This window comes from Giraffa tippelskirchi, chromosome 2, assembly GCF_054371585.1.
Source record: "Giraffa tippelskirchi isolate mGirTip1 chromosome 2, T2T-mGirTip1v1.2.pri, whole genome shotgun sequence".
Taxonomy (NCBI): domain Eukaryota; kingdom Metazoa; phylum Chordata; class Mammalia; order Artiodactyla; family Giraffidae; genus Giraffa; species Giraffa tippelskirchi.
The window spans coordinates 48,286,843-48,305,861 of NC_137276.1; the positions used below are offsets into that span (position 1 = coordinate 48,286,843).

At 46.5% G+C, this 19,019-nt stretch overlaps 1 long non-coding RNA gene across 1 annotated transcript; it reads left to right on the forward strand.

Moving 5' to 3' along the window:
- The first annotated feature begins 8,912 nt into the window (after positions 1–8,912).
- Positions 8,913–16,515, forward strand: LOC145538475 (uncharacterized). The gene is made up of 3 exons (XR_014076885.1): positions 8,913–9,899; positions 14,065–14,269; positions 16,284–16,515. It is a non-coding gene; the product is annotated as an uncharacterized LOC145538475 (long non-coding RNA).
- The last annotated feature ends 2,504 nt before the right edge of the window (positions 16,516–19,019 follow it).

The window sequence follows — 19,019 nt, forward strand, 5'->3', positions numbered from 1 at the left end:
TGTACTGTGTCAAAAAAAAAAAAAAAGACACTAATGAATATGACAATCACCAAGAAAGAAAAAAATGTGTCCCAGAAAGTTGCAGTTTAATGAACTAAGTCCCACAGTAAGTTGGGAACATTTGTAGAAGGAAGGAAATAATAAGAGAAGAACAGAAAGTAATAAAACAGAAAAAAAATTACACTAAAGAGGATAATGAAATCAAATTTGTTTGGAAAAGACTAATAAAAAATGATGCACACCGGGAAAGATTGATCAAGGGATAAGTGGGAAGCTCTTGGTGGCTCTTAAGCCAAATGCCATCCAGATGTTGGGCTTATTTTATGAAAACAAGTCTTAAATCCCTAAAAGACATTCCAGTCTGAACCTGCTGATTCATTAACATTTACTTAGCACTCCTGTCCAGACCTCTCCTCCCACTGCTCTCAGGTCATAGGCCCTCAAATCCAGTATCCTGAGGAGGAGGAGGAAGAAACTATAGAAGGAGTGAAGCAGGTGAAACCATATTCTTTCTTGGAATCAGAGATCTTCAGCAACTTGGAAGATAGAGGTGCTACTCCTGAGTCCCTAAATGGCCATGGGTCATTAGAGGTCAGAGAAGAGCCCCAAAAAACTCAAACAAGGCGTGTAACTCAATCCCATGTTTGGAGACAAACACGTGGCATTTGAGGAGGTGACTTGACTGGCTGAAACTCACCTTGACGACCGTGTTGCCTTTGAAAGAAGAAACCAAGAGCCGCTTTACAAAGCTTGCCACTGAGCTGAGAGAATTAGCCCGACTTGCTGAGCCACTGCAGAATTTCAAAGCTTGGCTTTATAAATAAATAACTTACATTAGAGGGACATGTGCAAGCTTTATGGAGCATTTATTGGCTTTCTGTGAGCATCTATTTCAGGACAAGTGGAGATGCTTCTTAGTTTGCTTTTTTTAAAAAAAAGAGAGAAAGCAAGCAAACATGATCAGGAAATACAAATACCCTACCAAGGCACTTGGAAGTGGGAAGCATGTGAGAAAGAAACTTCTGCTGAGGCTCTTGCCCTCCCCTTGTCTTCTTAGCCAAGGAGACCCTTCAGGACCACCCCAACAAGCGCAGAACAAAGGCTATTTTGGAGGTTCAGCACTAATGAAGGCCAGCCCTTCTCACGACTGTTTTTCAGCTGGAACCAGGACATCTTGCAATTTGGCAACCATCTGCTAGGAACCTGATGTGTATCAGGCACTGGGCTGGGATAAGAGATGCTGGATGAATTAGGTATAAGTCCTGTCCTTGAGGAACCTACAGCCTATTTGGGAAGGTAGTCACCTGAATTGAATACAAATGTAGGGTCCAGTGTGATAACAGGTAGAAGGTACAGGGTCTTTTTGATGTAAGTGAGTGATGGAGTAAATGAATAAATGGAAGTGCTAGCTTTCTAGTTTTCAGTTCTCTGGCTCTCCTCTGCTACCAAAGGCATACTGGATTAGAGAAGCACAATAATTTTCACCCACAACACTTTAAAGAATGAAAGGGAGACCTATGAATAATTGCACAAGGACACTAGTGAACCAGGACTGTCCTAGGCAAACTGGGATAAATGGTAATCCTAATTATGGGAAAGTGAAAACACAAAGAAGCATAACATGTGAGGAATATTTATTTCTCTTCCAGTTATTCTCTTTGTTTTAATTAAAACTTTTTTATTCATTGTGGTAAACCATACATAACATAAAATTTACTATCTTATACACTGGTAAGCATACAGTTCAGTAGTGTTAAGTACATTTACATTTTGGAGCATACAGTCTCCAAAACTTGTTTCATCTTGCAAAACTGAAACTGCACACCCATGAAACAGCAACTACCCACTCCTCCCTCAGCCCCTAGAAGCCACCATTCCACCTTCTGTCTCTGTGAATCTGGATACGCTAGATAACCGACATCATTAATTTTTTGTGACTGGGCTTATTTAACTTAGCACAAAGACCTCAAGGTTCTTCTACTTATTTTTGATGAGTAGTATCACAATGTCCAGTTCACACTTGCAATGGAATCACTGAGAATTAAAATTGTGTAAGTTATGACACATTGTTATTCTCAACTGATTAGATTTTGTTTGAGCTTTTTTCTTTCTTTTTTTTTTTTTGGTTTGTTTGTTTGGAGTGGGTCGGCTACATTTCAGGCATACTCAGAGATTCTACTGTGAGAAAACACAGGTTGTGCAAAGCTTCAAGTGTGTCATAGCCTGACAACTACTTGGAGAATGGCCAGGCCAATACTTGCTGGGGCTAGCATGCTGGGTCCATTGACATGTTGTTGTTTCTGTGGTACTTAGTCCATGGGAGATTTTGTTGGTTCAGATAGTCTTAAATTTAGGTCTCATGGCTGTAAGTCTGTGTAATCTTCAACTTTCTTACAGATTGCATAGCTATGTTTTATATGAAAGTATATCATTTCAAAGAGCAAATTACAGAGGAGCCTATATATTATATAGATATGAAGATAGAAGGATAGATATAGATAGACATTAATAGATAGATGACAGAGCTAATGACTAAATAGTCATTAAAAGTCTGTAAAGCTACAATCCAAACTACAATAGTATCTAACCAAGGCAATGCATTTTTTTTAAACTCAATATGATGTTATAACGTGTTTATTAATAATTCTATATTTTAAATGAAAAGTCTTGACAAGGCAGCCATTTGGAGCCCAGTGTACACTTCCCTTGATGTCATTCATTCATCTATCTACTTATTTATCCAACCAGTCAACAAATGCTGCACGCCAAGGACTAATCTAGATACCAGGATGTAGCAAAAACAACATAGACAAAAATTCTTACTCTGGAAGAATTTACATTTAAAAAGGGAGAACAGAGAAGACAGTAAATAAGAAACTAACATCATAAGTTTGAAGGAGATAAATTATCTAAAGACAATAAAATAATGTTGTATAGAGTGGCTGGAGGTGGGATGTAGGGAAAGGATCCTTTGGAGAGTGTTAAGAGGGACCCTTCTGAAGACAAAATTGCAGAAGTTATTGAAGACCTGGAAACATTCTGGAAACAGAAAACATTCTGAGTAGGCAGAAGGGCAAGTTTAATGTTTAGGTTGCTGGAATAAAGTAAGCCAAGATAGAAAGGTTGGCATGGACCAGAACAAGAAGAGAAGACTGTGTATAATAAATAGATCCCTGATGGGGATTAAGATTGTCTGGGGACTTATGAGGAAGGCAAGAACTGGCAATCAGAAAGCACTGACTGGTTAAACATCCAAATTAGGGCCTTTTAGTGGACGGTGCCTGAGGCCTTGTGGTGGCTCAGGGAGATGTCAACTTCATGGTCTTCCAACAGCCAAAATTGAAAACCCTAGGAGTTCATAGACATTTTACAAAAGATTTTCATGTTTTTAGAGCAGTTCATGGCAAAACTGAGGGAAATGTACACAGGTTTCCCATCTATACACCCCCAACTCATGCATAGCCTCCCCCATTGTCAGCATCCTCACCAGAGTGGTACATTTGTTAGGACTGATGAACCTACATTGATACATAGTAATCACCTCAAGTCCATAGTTTAAATAAGCTTCCCTCTTGGTATTATATATTTTATGGGTTCAGAAAAACATATAATGACATTTATGCATCATTACAGTATCACACAGTGGTTTTCATGGTCCAAAAATCCTCTGTGTTCTGCCTGTGTATTCTCCCCACCCCTAACCCCTGGCAGCCATCAGATCTTTTTACTGGTCTACTGTCCAGAGTCCTCACTGTGGAGTTTCAGGGCCCACTTTTAGGTCCCCACCACGATAAGTGGGCATCACAAGTAACACTCACAGGGCATTGATGGACCAGGCAGCCATAAGAAAAACATGACCCAAATTATGCAGAAATAGTTGCTTGGAGCAAATATCAAGGCTTAAGAAACCACACAACTTTATCAAACCAGGTGTTTAAATTTGATGAACATAAACTGCAACCTAATAGCCCTCAAGTTCCCCTCAGGCAATTTTCCTTCTAATCACCAGTCAGTCTGTGTGCACCCCAGGCCGCTCCATAACCCTCATGTGATACCTGTTTTCAGTATGTGTTACTTCGTGTTTCTTAGATTAGTTGCTTTTGCTTAGGATGCTGACCTTGGGGAAATTTTAAATTGCTGTCTTGTAATATGATCACATAAGAACATCTGGGAAATATTTTAAGTTTTTAATTGATAGTGGTTATGCAAATAAGTTAATACATTCGAACCAAGATTCCTGTTCTTGTTTGCATTCCATTTATATCTTCCATCAACCAAGGAACATTTGATCTGAGGTGTTTCCTCCAAGCAAGGGAGAAGGACAAGGCCTCAGGGAAGGAATCAAACCTAGCTAACACTTAAAGAAGGGAAATGATATCTGATCTTGCTGATTTCTGTTTTTCTTGCAGGGTAAACAGAGGAAATGTTATAATGTCAAACAAAACAAAATGTGTAAACACATACACACTACACTCACACACACACACACACACCCCAGTACCAACAGCTTCCACAACGGAATGCCATGCTTCAAAAAGGAGGATTTCAGAACCTTAGACCAGACACCACCCAGTTTTTAAATCATCATCTCTCTTCCCCTCCCAAAACTGAGCTGTGAAAACTAAGGTTTGCTTCCATTCACGAGCCAGCTCAGTAATATTGCAACAGTCATGCCCTGCCACCCAAGAGCACGTGCAGAGAGCTCTTAGACCTGGGGATGGGCAAGTGGCCTCAGGAAAACTTGGAGGATTCTCGTATTGTTTTAGTTTTGTGGAGACATAATTGACATGCACAGAGCCTCTTCCAAAGATGCCACTGGCTAGCTCTGTCAGTATCTCCCAAAAGTATTCACCAGTGAAATGCTCCTAAAATTATAATGTATACTAGTAAAAATTAACAAGATCATGCTTGCCTTAAAATAGGAGAATCAAATTTGTGTTTCTACAATAGAACCAAAAAATCACATCAATTAGAAATACTCTTTCATGATCTACTTTTGGGGGGAGTTGTTTTAATAAGTATGTGGTTGTTCAGTCACTAAGTCGTGCCTGATTCTTTGCAACCCCATGGACTGTAGCATGCCAGACTTCCCTGTCCTTCACTATCTCCCTGAATTTTCTCAAATTCATGTCCACTGAGTCGGTGACGCTATCTAACCATTTCATCCTCTGCTGCCCTCTTCTCCTTTTGCCTTCAATCTTTTCCAGTGAGTCAGCTCTTTGCATCCGGTGGCCAGAGTATTGTAGCTTCAGCTTCAGCATCAGTCCTTCCAATGAATATTCAGGATTGATTTCCTTTTGGATTGGCTGGTTTGATCTCTGTGCTGTCCAAGGAACTCTCAAGAGTCTTTCCCAGCACCACAGTTCAAAAGCATCAATTCTTCAGCGTTCAGCCTTCTTTACAGTCCAACTCTCACATCTGTACGTGACTACTGGCAAAACTGTAGGTTTGACTATACAGATCTTTGTCGGCAAAGTGATATCTCTGCTTTTTAATACACTGTCTAGGTTTGTCAAAGCTTTCGTTCCAAGCATCTTGTAATTTTAATAAGTACAATATTCCCTTGTGTCTGCTCTAAATCTTCCTCTCCCCCATCCTGAGAGGCAGTCTACACTGGTGAAGTTCTGGGGACAAATGAGAGCAGCTCTGGGCCTCCTTGTTTCCCCACAGAACACAGAAGCCAGGCCGCCTGCCCTGCTGCGAGGGGTGCCAACTGCACATTCCTAGGCATCCTGAGAGCTCCCCCTCCAGACTCGCCCCACCCCCTCGCCCCTCTTGCTGGTCCGAGAGCTCACCTGGAGGCCACAGTTGCTCACTGTCCCCAGTGGCCTCTCTCATTCCTGGTGCTGAAGGGAGGGAGAGGAAGATGAGTGAGAATCGTGAGACCTAGAAGGGACAAAAGCAATGAAAGAGGATTCCATCTGGGACTTCAGCTGCCTGTTTCTCAAAGTAGCTTAAACACATTTCACACTGTGAGATTTTTTTCAAGGTGTCTTGTTAATTTTTATTTCGAGATAATTGTTAGGTTCACATGTGGTTGTGGGAAACAATACAGAGACCCCCCAGTTTCCCCTGCTGGTGACATCTTGCATAATTATAGTAAATGTCACAATCAGAACATGGACATTGATCCAATCATGACCTCACTCAGGTGTCACCAGCTTCAAACACACTCATTTGCATGTGTGCCTCTTTGTGTTTGTTGCTATGTGATTTTTCACATTTGGAATCATGTGACTACACCACAGTCCAAGTACAGAGCTCTTTCGTCACCACAAAGTTCCCTTGCGGTACCTTCTAAAACCAGTCTCATTTTAACAAGCTGTGTGTATTGCAGATGTGAGGTGTGGGAGGTACCAGGTGTGACTGCAGTGATACAGTGTCAGCAAATGACATTTCCTTTCGTCCCCCAGAGAGGGAGTGTCGGGGTAGGAGAAGCCTGCCCAACCCTCAGCATTAACCAGCAAAGACGGCACAGATGAGATGCAAAATGGGTTTGGCAGCAGATTCAATGGGTTTGGCAGCACATTCCCTTGTTAGAATCTTTGCTGTGCTACATTCTGTCCTTTGCTTGTGGAAAAGTCATATAACTCCTAGACTGTGCCCAAGCCTCTTGAGTGGGGAGAAGCCTGCCCCTCTGCACAGAGCCCAGGGCTCCGTGGGCACTCACTCTGCTGGCCAGACAGCTCAGGGGGACCAGCCTGTCTCAGCAGACAGCCTTTGAGCCTCAGACCCACCCCTCTCACAGGATATTATGAGGACTCTTGGAGTACTTGGTGCCAAAATCACAGATCACTTTGGATCAACCACTCATAGGTGACAAGGACCAGCAACAGTCATTTGTTCCTGGTGGCAGATGGCTTCACATGTGAGCATTTCCCGTTGACCCAAGGCTTCCCCACCAAAGTGAGGCCAGAGACCTCAGAGGAGGAGGTGCAGAGCAGTAGGCCCAGGTGATAGAACGTTCCCCCTGGACCTCTTCAATGTGATTTTGGGAAAACTGTTTCCAGAGCTCCATCTTTGTGATGCTCAGATCCCAACGCTCGACTGGCCCCTGGTGCCTCACAGACCACTGTGACATCCAGACGACCTCATTAGCATATCCCAGGCTTGGCGCTGCTCCTAAAGGGAAACATGCCAGAAACCTACGCCCCTGGCTTCACAGGTGCTGCAAAGGTGTCAGACACTCGGTTTTCACAAATGCCTTAACTCCCTTAAAAGGTTTCATCTCTAAACCCCAGGGATAATGCCAAAATGCATCACTGCTGCCACAGTCCAGCACTCAGATGTAAGTTACTTTTCATATTTACCTTGTAGCTCAGACGGTAAAGAATCCACCCAAAATTCAGGCGACATGGGTTCAAACCCTGGGTCAGGAAAGCCTCCTGGAGAAGGAAATGGCCACCTACTCCAGTATTCTTGCCTGAAGAATTCCATGGACAGAGGAGCCTGTCAGGCCACAGTCCATGGGGTTGCAAAGAGTTGGATATGACTGAAGTGACTAACACACACACACACTTTAACACACAACTCACTGTAGACCAGGGTGCTCAGGGCTGGTGCACCGGGATGACCCGGAGGCATGGGATGGGGAGGGAGGTGGGAGGGGGGGTTCTGGAAGGGGAAATCATGTACAACCATGGTGGATTCATGTCAACGTATGGCAAAACAAATACAATATTGTAAAGTTAAAAAATAGATAAATAAACTAATTTAAAAAAAAAGAATCATTCTTCACCTGGGTAAGGCCCTTATTGGGTCCCCAAACACTCACTCACATGGTATCTAATCTAGTCCATGACACTTAAAGATGCTCATTCCTGCCTCAAATTGTCACAGTGTCAGCTTCCTGGTGGTGCCTTTACAACTTGAAAACTAACTTTTTGGAAGAAGAATCACAGTCATCTGGGGCCCAAAGTGGCTGTGGGTGAAGAAGATACCATCTGCTAGGTCACTGAGCTGTGACAACCATCTCTTACTTCTGCCCTGAGTGCCCTGACAACTTCCCTGGGTTCAGTTTTATTTTAGTCACACCCTCAGCTAGCTCATGGCCTCTCAGGATCTCCTAGTATTGTATTCCAGTCACCAGGCATATCTATGATCTTCTAACACTTGACCTGCAGCTTACTTTTTTACTGAGCTGACTCTGGGGTGAGGGCAGAGCAGAGCTGTCTTGCTGTAGTTCAGGGACATAGAGGAACACCAGGAGGCTGGAGGGAGACACAGGTCTCTTCTTGTTATTTTTTGAGAAATAGCTGTCACCGTGCAAGGCACAGTATTCCACATAGATGCCCTGGATGGTGCGCTCCTTTCCACTGATGCAGTTTCCAAGCAGAGAGTTTTCACTTGTCAGCTCTTTGTATGTGATTAACTTGGTTAGATGTGTGTGTACTTGCATGTCTGCAGGTAGATGTGGAGCTGGGTTACAGTCAGTGTTGACCGCACGTCCAATCTCTCTGTAGTCCATGTCCCTCCAGAATTCCACCATCTAACATGGCAGCCACCAGCCACATTTGACTACACATATTTAAATTTGAGTGAGTTAAAAACATAAAATTAAAAATTTCATGACACTAGTAAAATTTCAAACATTCCATAGCCACATGGGTGGCTCAGTGGTAAAGAATCCCGCCTGCCAACGCAGGAGCTGCAGGAAGCGCAGGTTCAATCCCTGGGTCAGGAAGATCCCCTGGAGGAGTGCATGGCAACCCACTCCAGTATTCTTGCCTGGAGAATCTTACAGAGGGACCTGGCAGGCTACAGTCCATGGGGTCACAAAGAGTCAGAGAGGACTTCGCAACTGAGTATGAATAGCCACATATGGCTAGTGGCTTCTGTATTGGGCACTGCAGGTTTAGAACATTTCATCACTGCAGTTCCTTTGAACAGCAAGCAATGTTCTAGAACGTTCTAAATAAAGAGAAGGCATGGTCTCCTTGCCTGGAACAGTTTCATTTGGGGCCTGAGAGAGAAGAGTTTTGTGCATCGTGGCCTTTGAGTCCCACTCTTTATGCTCATGCCTTTATTATCAGCTTTCACTACTATCTGAGGGCCTAGTCTGCGATGCTCATGGAGGCCAACAAACCACATTGTTCACTCAGGGGCTTGCTACAGTCACAGATGCTGCACTCCCTCCTCCAGAGCTGCTGGCTGGGGGAGCTGGAGGGGGACGCGTGAATCAGCCCATTTTAAAGAAGCCATGGGGTATAGAGACGTCGGCTGTGAGCCCAGCTCCTGACTCAACAATAGGCAACTCTATCCCAGAAAGAGAAAATTGAGAACAGAGATACCACCTACGCATTTAGGCAGGGAAACTCAAGTCCAAATGCGAAGCTATCATCTCTCCTAGAAAAAGCATTCTTAAATTTTGCTGTTTCTGCAGAGAATGTTTTATGCTTCCCACCCCTGGCCTAAATCATCAGGCCCCTACAATGTTTGTAACTAGGCCCTGGGGCTCAAGAACACCTCGGCTTCCCTGTCAGCTGGTCTTCTCCCCCAATCCCGGGCTAGCAGCTCCCTTCTGTGGCTCAGGCCTGTGTGCTGTTTCCCTCTCTGACCTCATCATGATGACAGAGTGGTCTGAGCAGATGCCGGCCTTTGGACTGTGCCCAGGAAACATCGTTGGCTCCATGTTCTGTAGGCCCAGGCCTTCCTCCCAGTCTTCTCCGGAGCACTGGCACCAGGCCAGGCTTTTCTCCTTCCTTTTCCCAAAGGAGCACCCTGAATGTGGGCACCATCTCCTCGTCCGTTATCTCGAAACTTGGCCTTGGTCTTTGACTCCTCACCCCTCCTCAGCTCTCATTTAACATCCATCCTAGTTTATTTACACACAGTGAGAATGCAGTGGGAGGCAGGCTCTGTTCTAAGTTATTTCCATATGCTCATTCAATCCTCACCAGGTAAGTGCTGACACCATCCCCATTTTGTAGATGAGGAAACCGAGGCAGAGAGAAATTAAGCAATTACCCCAAATTATGCAGCTAATTGATACTTGAAACAGGTTTCAAACCTAGTGAATTGAATTCTGGCTCAAATTATGTTAACTGGATGTGTTATGGCCTTTTCGTGGTTACCAATTGCCTTGACTTTTATATAGAATTATGCCTAAGATCGGAGAAGGCACTGGCGACCCACTCCAGTACTCTTGCCTGGAAAATCTCATGGACAGAGGAGCCTGGTAGGCTGCAGTCCATGGCGTCGCTAAGAGTCAGACACAACTGAGCGACTTCACTTTCACTTTTCACTTTCGTGCATTGGAGAAGGAAATGGAAACCCACTCCAGTGTTCTTGCCTGGAGAATCCCAGGGGACGGGGGAGCCTGGTGGGCTGCCGTCTATGGGGTCGCACCGAGTCGAACATGACTGATGCAACTTAGCAGCAGCAGCAGCAGCATTCCTAATATATATACTTTTTCTTTATCCCACTGACAACATCATTGCCTGTAAGTCAGAATTTCAAGAGAAAAATAAATGAGACCGAGAATTTTATTACCCTCCAATTGCATGTCCCTTTAATTGTTTCCAACTCAGAGCAGAGGTCCCCAGGGCAGCCCTGGGCAGGAAAGGCATGACTTTGGAGGGTATTCAGCGCAGGATTCCAAGTTAGCAGCCTGATTGCTCCCTGGGTGTGCCTACTTGGTCCAGAAACAAACAGAAGCAGGTTCTAGTTGGAAGGTTCTCACCTCCTGCTTGAGATCTCTCCCCCGGACTCTCCCACTTGCCCCAGGCCCAGCGGGGACCAGGCTGAGATGCAAGTGAGGCCCGTGGCTGCAGTACAGTGGACACATGTGCTTCTCTGAGATGGAGTAGGAGGACCTGCTCACCCTGCTGCCCCACAGCTTGCTCACCCTCCATATCCTGTGGGATGCAGAGTGAAGCTCAAGAGGAAGAGACTGCCAACTCGGAAGCACCCGACAACACCTGGACATGCTCAGGAAGAGGTTTCCATAGCCAGAGCTGCCAAGTTCAGAGGCAGGCTGGAGGTAACAGAGACACCTTCTCAAAAGAGTGGGCTGCAAGGAGCAGAGAAGCCTCCAAGGCTGGAGCTAGAAGTGGGCGCAATGCCGTGCAGACCCTGGAGGAGAGGAAAGAGGCCAGTGGGGCTGGGATGTGGGCCTCTCGTATCCTACCCAGGTGTCTGTGTGGGGGGAAGAGAGTTCTAAGAGAATGCTGTGACTCCAGCTGAGAGAGGCAGACTGGCCTCAGAAAATCAAATGCAGAAAATGGGGTGCAGTGGGGTGACTCAGAGCAAGGGCTCAGGTCTCTCCCAGGGGGCCCCTGCTGGCTAGGAGTCCCCTCTCTGGGTGCTGGAAGCTGAGCCCCACTCCATTGCAGTGATATAGGAAGGGACACGGAGAAGGCAATGGCATCCCACTCCAGTACTCTTGCCTAGAAAATCCCATGGAAGGAGGAGCCTGGAAGGCTGCAGTCCATGGGGTCGCAAAGAGTCGGACACGACTGAATGACTTCACTTTCACTTTTCACTTTCATGCATTGGAGAAGGAAATGGCAACCCAATCCAGTGTTCTTGCCTGGAGAATCCCAGGGACAGAGGAGCCTGGTAGGCTGCCGTCTCTGGGGACACGACTGAAGCGATGCAGCAGCAGCAGCAGGAAGGGATAATCGGGGTCTCTCTCTCCTCTCAGCTACCACTGCTCAGCCCCTTGGGCTTGTGACTTAGACTCAGAGCCTCCACTTTCTCACCTGAGTGACAGGGATGCAGCATACACGCACACCTCCCCCTCAGCATCCTACTCTGTCCTGCAATCAGATGAGGCAGTGGTCGGGGGAGTGCCCAGGGACCTGGTGGCAGGGCCCAGAATAAGTGCATCCCTCTGCCTACCTACAAAGACAGGAGGAAAAAGACTAGGGCTGCAGGGACCAGAAGATTTCAGAGCCCTCTTTTCACTTAAACACTGGAGCCTGGGCGAGTTTCCATCAGACGAGTCAAGTAATTGAGTTCAGGTTAGATTAAATCCAGACACATCCCGTGTTTAGTGCCAATTACTCACTGCCAGCAGGGGCGGGTGAGGGGTCTGCACTGTATCACGCCGAGCCTTCTGGTGACTGGCTGTTCCTTGAGCTCAAGGTGAACTGACCTGAAATAATAATAGTTGTGGCCCTGGCTTTGTTTCACCTGGAGCTGGCGCTTTGCTCCGATCTGCCGTGGCCCAGGCAGATGGCCTCTTCTCTCCTTGTTTACCACGGAGGATGGGGCACTCAGGACTGACCTTCTGCCTTACCTCTGTCCAGACTGAGATTCCCATGGTGGAAAAGAGGAAAGGGACTGAAGCCCATGCCGCCCTTTTCATTCATCAAAGCATGAAATGCAGGCTGGGAGTCTGCCCCCTGTGGACCCTTGGGGCTCTCCATCATGACCAGGAGTGCTGCAGCTCGTGAGGGCAGCCGGGCAGTCAGAAGGAAGGATGCTGTGATTTGTCATCTTAAGTTCACAGCCTGGGAGGAAAACAAACCAGAATTAAGAGCCTGGCTTTCCACCGTGAAATGGCTTAAATCAAGCGTGGCTTGAAGCCAGGGGCTGGGTAGCCCCAGATGCGCCCTCTTCAGAGGAGCTTTGCTTTCACACAGCCCCAGCTCATCCTAGGGTGGAAGGCACAAGGAGGGAAAAGACCAGCGAGAGGAAAGCAGGAGTCCAGAGGAAGGGCACTTAGGGCAGTGAGCCTGATACTCAGAGGGAAACAAAGTACTAATTCAAGCCAAGGAGGTTGCTGGGGAGAAACCTGGATGCAGCAGGACCCTGGGAAGTGGAACCTGCGGTTTGGCCATGCGGCTTTTCACCCCTCTGCAGAAGAGGGGAGGCAACCGGTGGTGAGCACAGCGTGATTGCCAGCCTCTGGCTGGAGTGACAAAAGCCAGATGAGAGCTCTGTCTTTCAGAAGAGAAAGCAGTTTTGCTAGGATTTTTTCTTTTCCTTGTTTTTCAACACAACATTTTCCCACTGTTTTCAATTGCTCTCTTAGTGAATAAAGGCTGTTTATTAGTTATTTATAGCTGTATAACAAATTGCCTCAAGATAGAGCATCTACAAAGAGAAAAATTGTATAACACAGGTTTTGAGAGTCAGGAATCTGGAGGCAGCTCGTTTGGATGGTTTGGGCTCAGGGTCTGCTGAGAGGTTGGAGTTAGGATGTTGGTTAGGGCTGTGGTCATCTGAAGGCTGGACTGGGGCTGGTGGATCTACTTCTAAGATTGACCCCACCCCACCCCTCATGGCTATAGAATGCAGGCCTTGGTTCCTTGCTGACTGCTAAGAGGAGGCCTCATTTCTACCTGGTGACTTCTCCAGAAGGTTGCTTGAGTGTCCTTATTGTATGGCAGCTGGCTTTCTCCAAAGTGGGAGGTTCCAGAGAGAGAGAGGAAAAGAGTCAAGCGGGAATCCACAAGGCTTTTTACGACTCAGAGTATCAGGCAGAATTCTGTGATGGCCCCCTAGATTCTGCCCCCTGGCGCACATGTGTAATACCCATCTTTTGAGTGGAAGCAGGACTTAAAATATGATGGGGTCTGACTCCCATGATGTTATATTATATGGTAGCAGGGCTACTGTGATTAAGATTTCTAACTTGACTCTAAGTTAAGACAGATTATCCTGGGTTCTTGATCTAATGATGCAGTCCCTTAAAATGGAGTAGATGCACAACCAGGGATTTGAAGGAGCAAACTGCTGTATTGTGGAGGGATCCCATGTGTCAAGACCCCAAGAGCAACCTCTAGGAACTGAGAGTGATTCCCAGCCAACAGTCAGTAAGATTACGGGGACCTTAGTCCCTACAACTGCAAAGAACTGAATTCTGCCAGCTGTATGAGCTCGGAAGAAGACCCCAAGCCTCAAGTGAGATCTCAGTCCCAGCCACATCTGATTTCAGTCTTGTGAGACTGTGAGCAGAAGACTCCATCACCCTGTACCTGGACTTCAGATCTCTAGAACTGTGAGATAATAAGTGTTCATTAAATTCATGGTAATTTGTTATGTGACAATAAGAAACGAATACACTCATTCTCTGAAATTGTATCCCATTACTTCTGCCTTCTTTTTGCTTGCCAGGAGCCAGTTACTGAATCCACAGACTCAAGGGAGGGGTTCGCTATTTGAAGGGAGTGCCCAAGAATTTGTGGACGTATTTCAAACCACTGCAGACTCACAGAGAGGGCAAGTGGGGCCATGTTGATACACCCAACGCAGAGACGAACACTGGCCAATGCTTTTAACATACTGAGTGAACTCACGCGGGATGACTTTACTGGCTTAGGTAAGGCAAGTGAGAGTTTTCTTTTAGGAAGTGACAATCCTGGCTGTGATGTGGGAGGTTGGTGCTTGCTTTTTTTCCCTTTTGATATTCCCTGGTGAGCAATCTATGGAGTAATTGCATAGAACTGAGATGAGGATGGCAAATTCCTGTCTTTAATTTGAAAGTTACAATGTGTTAATCAGCCCCAGTCTGAACCGTGCTGATTTTGGGGAGTGTTAACCCAGCAGCTTTCCCAGATGGGGCAGGGTTAGGACCAAGGTGGAGTTCAGATGGCACCCCACAGGAAAGACCTTTGGGGACTCTCAGCAAGACAAAGCCAACTGTCTCCAATGCTACATTCCATTTCCCTGCTGTAAAATGACTCCTGGCTTTGGATGAAATGGTCTTCAATGCTTGCCACCATGTCAGTTCTTAAAGCTATTGGAAGTTTTCTGAAATTGCTTGCTGCTGCTAAGTTGCTTCAGTCGTGCCTGACTCTGTGCGACCCCATAGACAGAATCCCACCAGGCTACCCCGTCCCTGGGATTCTCCAGGCAAGAACACTGGAGTGGGTTTCCATTTTCTTCTCCAATGCATGAAAGTGAAAAGTGAAAGTGAAGTCGCTCAGTCGTGTCTGACTCTCAGCGACCCCATGGACTGCAGCCTACCAGGACCATTAGAAATCACCCAGTAGAAGCATACATATGGTGCCTGGGATTCTCTTTTAATTATAAATTTTAATTTTTGATAACAAAATTTCTTACTGTATGGTTATATAGATAAAAAAAAAAACCACTTTGCCTTGTGCCTTCTCCCTCTTAATCACTTGTTTTCTGTGTTCTCAAAGGTTCCTAAGGGTTAAATAGGGCTTTCCTCATAGCTCAGTCAGTAAAGAATCTGCTTGCAATGCAAGAGACCCAGGTTCAATTCCTGGGTTGGGAAGATCCCCTGGAGAAGGAAATGGCAACCCCCTCCAGTATACTCCCCTGGAGAATCCCATGGACAGAGGAGCCTGGCAGGCTACAGTCCATAGGGTCACATGAGTCAGACACAACTTAGCAACTAAACCACCACCACCAAGGGTTAAATGCTTCTGAAGTTTCTGAGGTCTGGGTTAAAATGGTAACTGAAGTGAATGGTGGTTTGGGGCGAAGGGAGGGGGCCAGCCGCCCAGAAACCATCACTGTTATGAACAGACAAGGGCCACATGCCTGAGGCTTTATCTTCCCAAGAAACAGAGAAGAAGGAAAAACAAAAACTGGATAATTTAAAAACATATCAGCAATCTGGCAAAAGTCAGAGAAGTCAAAAAGCCATATGAGTTCATAAATAAGCCACAGATCCTGGCTGGATTTAGTAAAAATCGCTGAAGGCTTTGCCTATTGACAGCAGCTCACAGTTTGGATTCCCTTCATTTTAGCTGTGGCAGGCAGCCTGCGTGGGCCTGGGTGGATGGGCCTGTGAGCATTTGCAGATGGCCTCGGGGTGGGGAGGGTAGTCAGGATGGAGGCCCCCAAGGGTTGCAATCACAGGGAGGCAGGAGTCTGTTAATGTAGCTGTTATCATCAGGTGATGACGGTGATGGTAGCAAATATGATAGTCAGGCCTCCCAAGAAGAGAGGGCTGGGGGACCAGAAATGCTCTGGAGGGATTGTACACCTTTAATTTCTCAGTCTCAGCCCAGAGGGAGCCATTCCTTCTGGGTGCACCCACACTTCAGACCTTGGTACAGAAAGGGAGTAGTAGTCCCCAACAATGCCCTGTTTCCCTATTGTGCCTCTTCATATCTTTATGTATTAGAGACCCAGGAAACAGGAGGAAGAAATCATCTTGCATCACAAGGCGACTGTCTTCTGTCAGAAGAGAGTTTCTCTCTCTGCGTATTTGCATAGACCTACAATCATTGCCACTCCAGTATTCTTGCCTGGAAAATCCCATGGACAGAGGAGCCTGGGGGCTGCAGTCCATGGGGTCGCAAAGAGTCACACACAACTTAGCGACTAAGCAACAACAATAATCACTGCCACATTCTCAGGCTGGATGGAGAAATGTAGGAGGTGCCCACTGAGTCTCCAGGGAAGACTCCGCTGAATCTGCATCCACTGGGAAACAGACTGGAGAGCGAGGACTCGACTCAGATTGCTCCACTGACCGCAGATACCAGGATAACCAGCTGGCCCACCACCCTCCTCTCCTAGGGCTGGGCTGCTCAATCCCCCGCACCTGATAAGAGTTTAGCTTTAATATATGTACATTTTATCATTTAATTCTTGCAAAATCATAAAACATAGGGATTATTTTTGTTCTTTTAAAAAGCTAGATGTCTTGTCCAAGGACAGACAGCTGCTAAGTGGAGGGACCAGGACTTGAGCCCAGGTCCTCCCTATCACATGGCAGAGCCCTCACACCCACACACACCCCCAAATACAGCTTCTTCCCTTTGGCACAAGGAATCCCTGAGACCAGACCAAGCCCACAGATTTTGAAATAGCCAAGCAGGTATACACACAATGGTCAGAGAGGCGTGGGAGAGTTGAATCCACACAGCTCAGCACTTGGCTAAGAGAATCACCCTTTGCCTGGGTATGACTCATTTCTGGACTTGTTTATTGGGGGAACCATTTGTATGAGTTGTGTTTTGTCATCCCTTTGATATCTAACATCTGACATTCATCCTAGCTCCATAGATATATGGGTGGATATAGTGGGGTGAATGGTGGCCCCAAAAGATATGTTCACACCCTAATCCCCAGGACCTGTGAATATTACCTTATATGGAAAAAGATGTGATTAAGCTAGTGATCTTGTGAAGAGGAGCTTATCTTGGGTTTTCTGAGTGGACCCTAAATGCAATCACATAGATCCTTATAAGAGAGGGAATTTGACATGGACCTAGTGAAGGAGAAGGTCCCACAAAGAGAGTAGCAGACTGGAGTGATGTAGTCATAAGCCAGTAATGCTAGGGCAGCTGCCAGAAGCTGGAGGAAGCAAAAGAGAATCCTCCCTGGTGGCTTTGGAGGGAAGACGACCCTGCTGATACCTTGATTTCAGAACTGCAAGGCCTCTAGAACTGCAACAGAATGAATTTTGATTGTTTGAACACACTGAGTGGTAATTTGTCACAGCAACCAGAGGAAACATGGGTAAAACCCCCTTTCCCAAAGCCCTCTCTACCTGTGCTTAACCCACCCCAGCGGAAGGGAATGTCCTGACTTGGCCACTGCTTGATCATATCTGGACAAAGAACCACTTTCCAGGCTATCTCTAAGGTCATCCTTAGCCCCACATTATAGCAAGTCACCCAGCCAGACAGCAAGAAGTCAGCATGAAGGTGATACCCAGGACTGTGCAACCGATGACAGGCTTTCAGGGAGACTGAGAAAATGGAATCCTTCTTAAAATACTGTTCTCCATCTCTGTTTTTAAATTAACACTATATCTGGGACTTTGGACTTCCCTGGTGGCTCAGATGGTAAAGAATCTGCCTGCAATGTGGGAGACCCGGGTTCGATCCCTGAGACAGGAAGATCCCCTGAAGAAGGGAATGGCAAACCACTCCAGTATTCTTGCCTGGAGAATTCTACAGACAGATGAGCCTAGCAGTCTTCAGCCCATAGGGCCACGAAGAGTCAGACACTACTGAGCGACTAACACTTTCACTGGGTCTTCTATCATTCTAACACCAGAAAAGCCATCTTTGCAGAGCAAAGTGGTGTCTCATTGCAGGAAGCCCTAAGAAAGAAAGAGGAGCAAGATTTGGGTGAAAGTTAGTGTTAAGAGTTAGGATTTAAAACTAGTGTGCGTGCGTGCTGAGTTGCTTCAGTCAGTCAAACTCTCTGTGAACCTACGGACTCTAACCTGCCAGGTTCCTCAGTCCACGGGAGTCTTCAGGCAAGAACACTGGAGTGGGTTGCCATTTCCTCCTCCATGGTATCTTCCCAACCCAGGGATTGAACCCACATCCCTTATATCTCCTGCATTGGCAGGCAGGTTCCTTACCACTAGTACCACCTGGGAAGCTCCAAAGCTAGTGTAGAAATACAAAAATTGGCCTAAACTTTTTGTATTTTAAGCCTTCTGTTCAGTGAAACTGGAAAACTGAAGAGAACATAGCTTGCCCAGAGAAATGATGATGTAATCAATATGATTGATGAACTGAAAACCAAGGCAATTAAGGAACCAAAATCTCAGACCACACTGGAAAAGCAAGAATCAGGGAGGGTATCAGGTGATAGGCCTGAAGAAGGCTGTCAGTAAAGGTGGGTTCAGAAATTTACAGAGAAAAGCAGGGAGTAGGAAGAGAATTTGAAGTAATCCTCACCCCTCAGGTGTGTCTGTGCCCACACACAGAGCCCACAGGGGAACGGGAGCCCTGAGGTCCTAGCACCAGGATAAGACCTGAGCTCAGGCACCCCGGGGTCAGGTGGGTGGTGTCTACAGGGAACACTTGCAATGACAGAGGTGGAGCCGAGAGAACTGGAGCTCCTGCTGCTGCAGGAAGGTGGCAGGTGAACTCGTGAAGGTCTTGGACGGGGGAGCTGCCTGAAGGAGCCCCCAAACACACTTTCTCCACTGGCTGTGCTCACGCAGCACTCGGACTACTGAGAGCCCCCCTCCCTGCCCGCTGTAGTGCCCCCACCGTACCTCCTACAAGTGGGCTCAGTGGGAGAAGTTGGGGCGACTGTGAGGACCTCAGGAGCCCCTGCCACTGTGGAACTTCCTGACTCTCCCTGTGGAAAAGCTTGCGTTCAGTTCTCCTGCCTTTGCATCG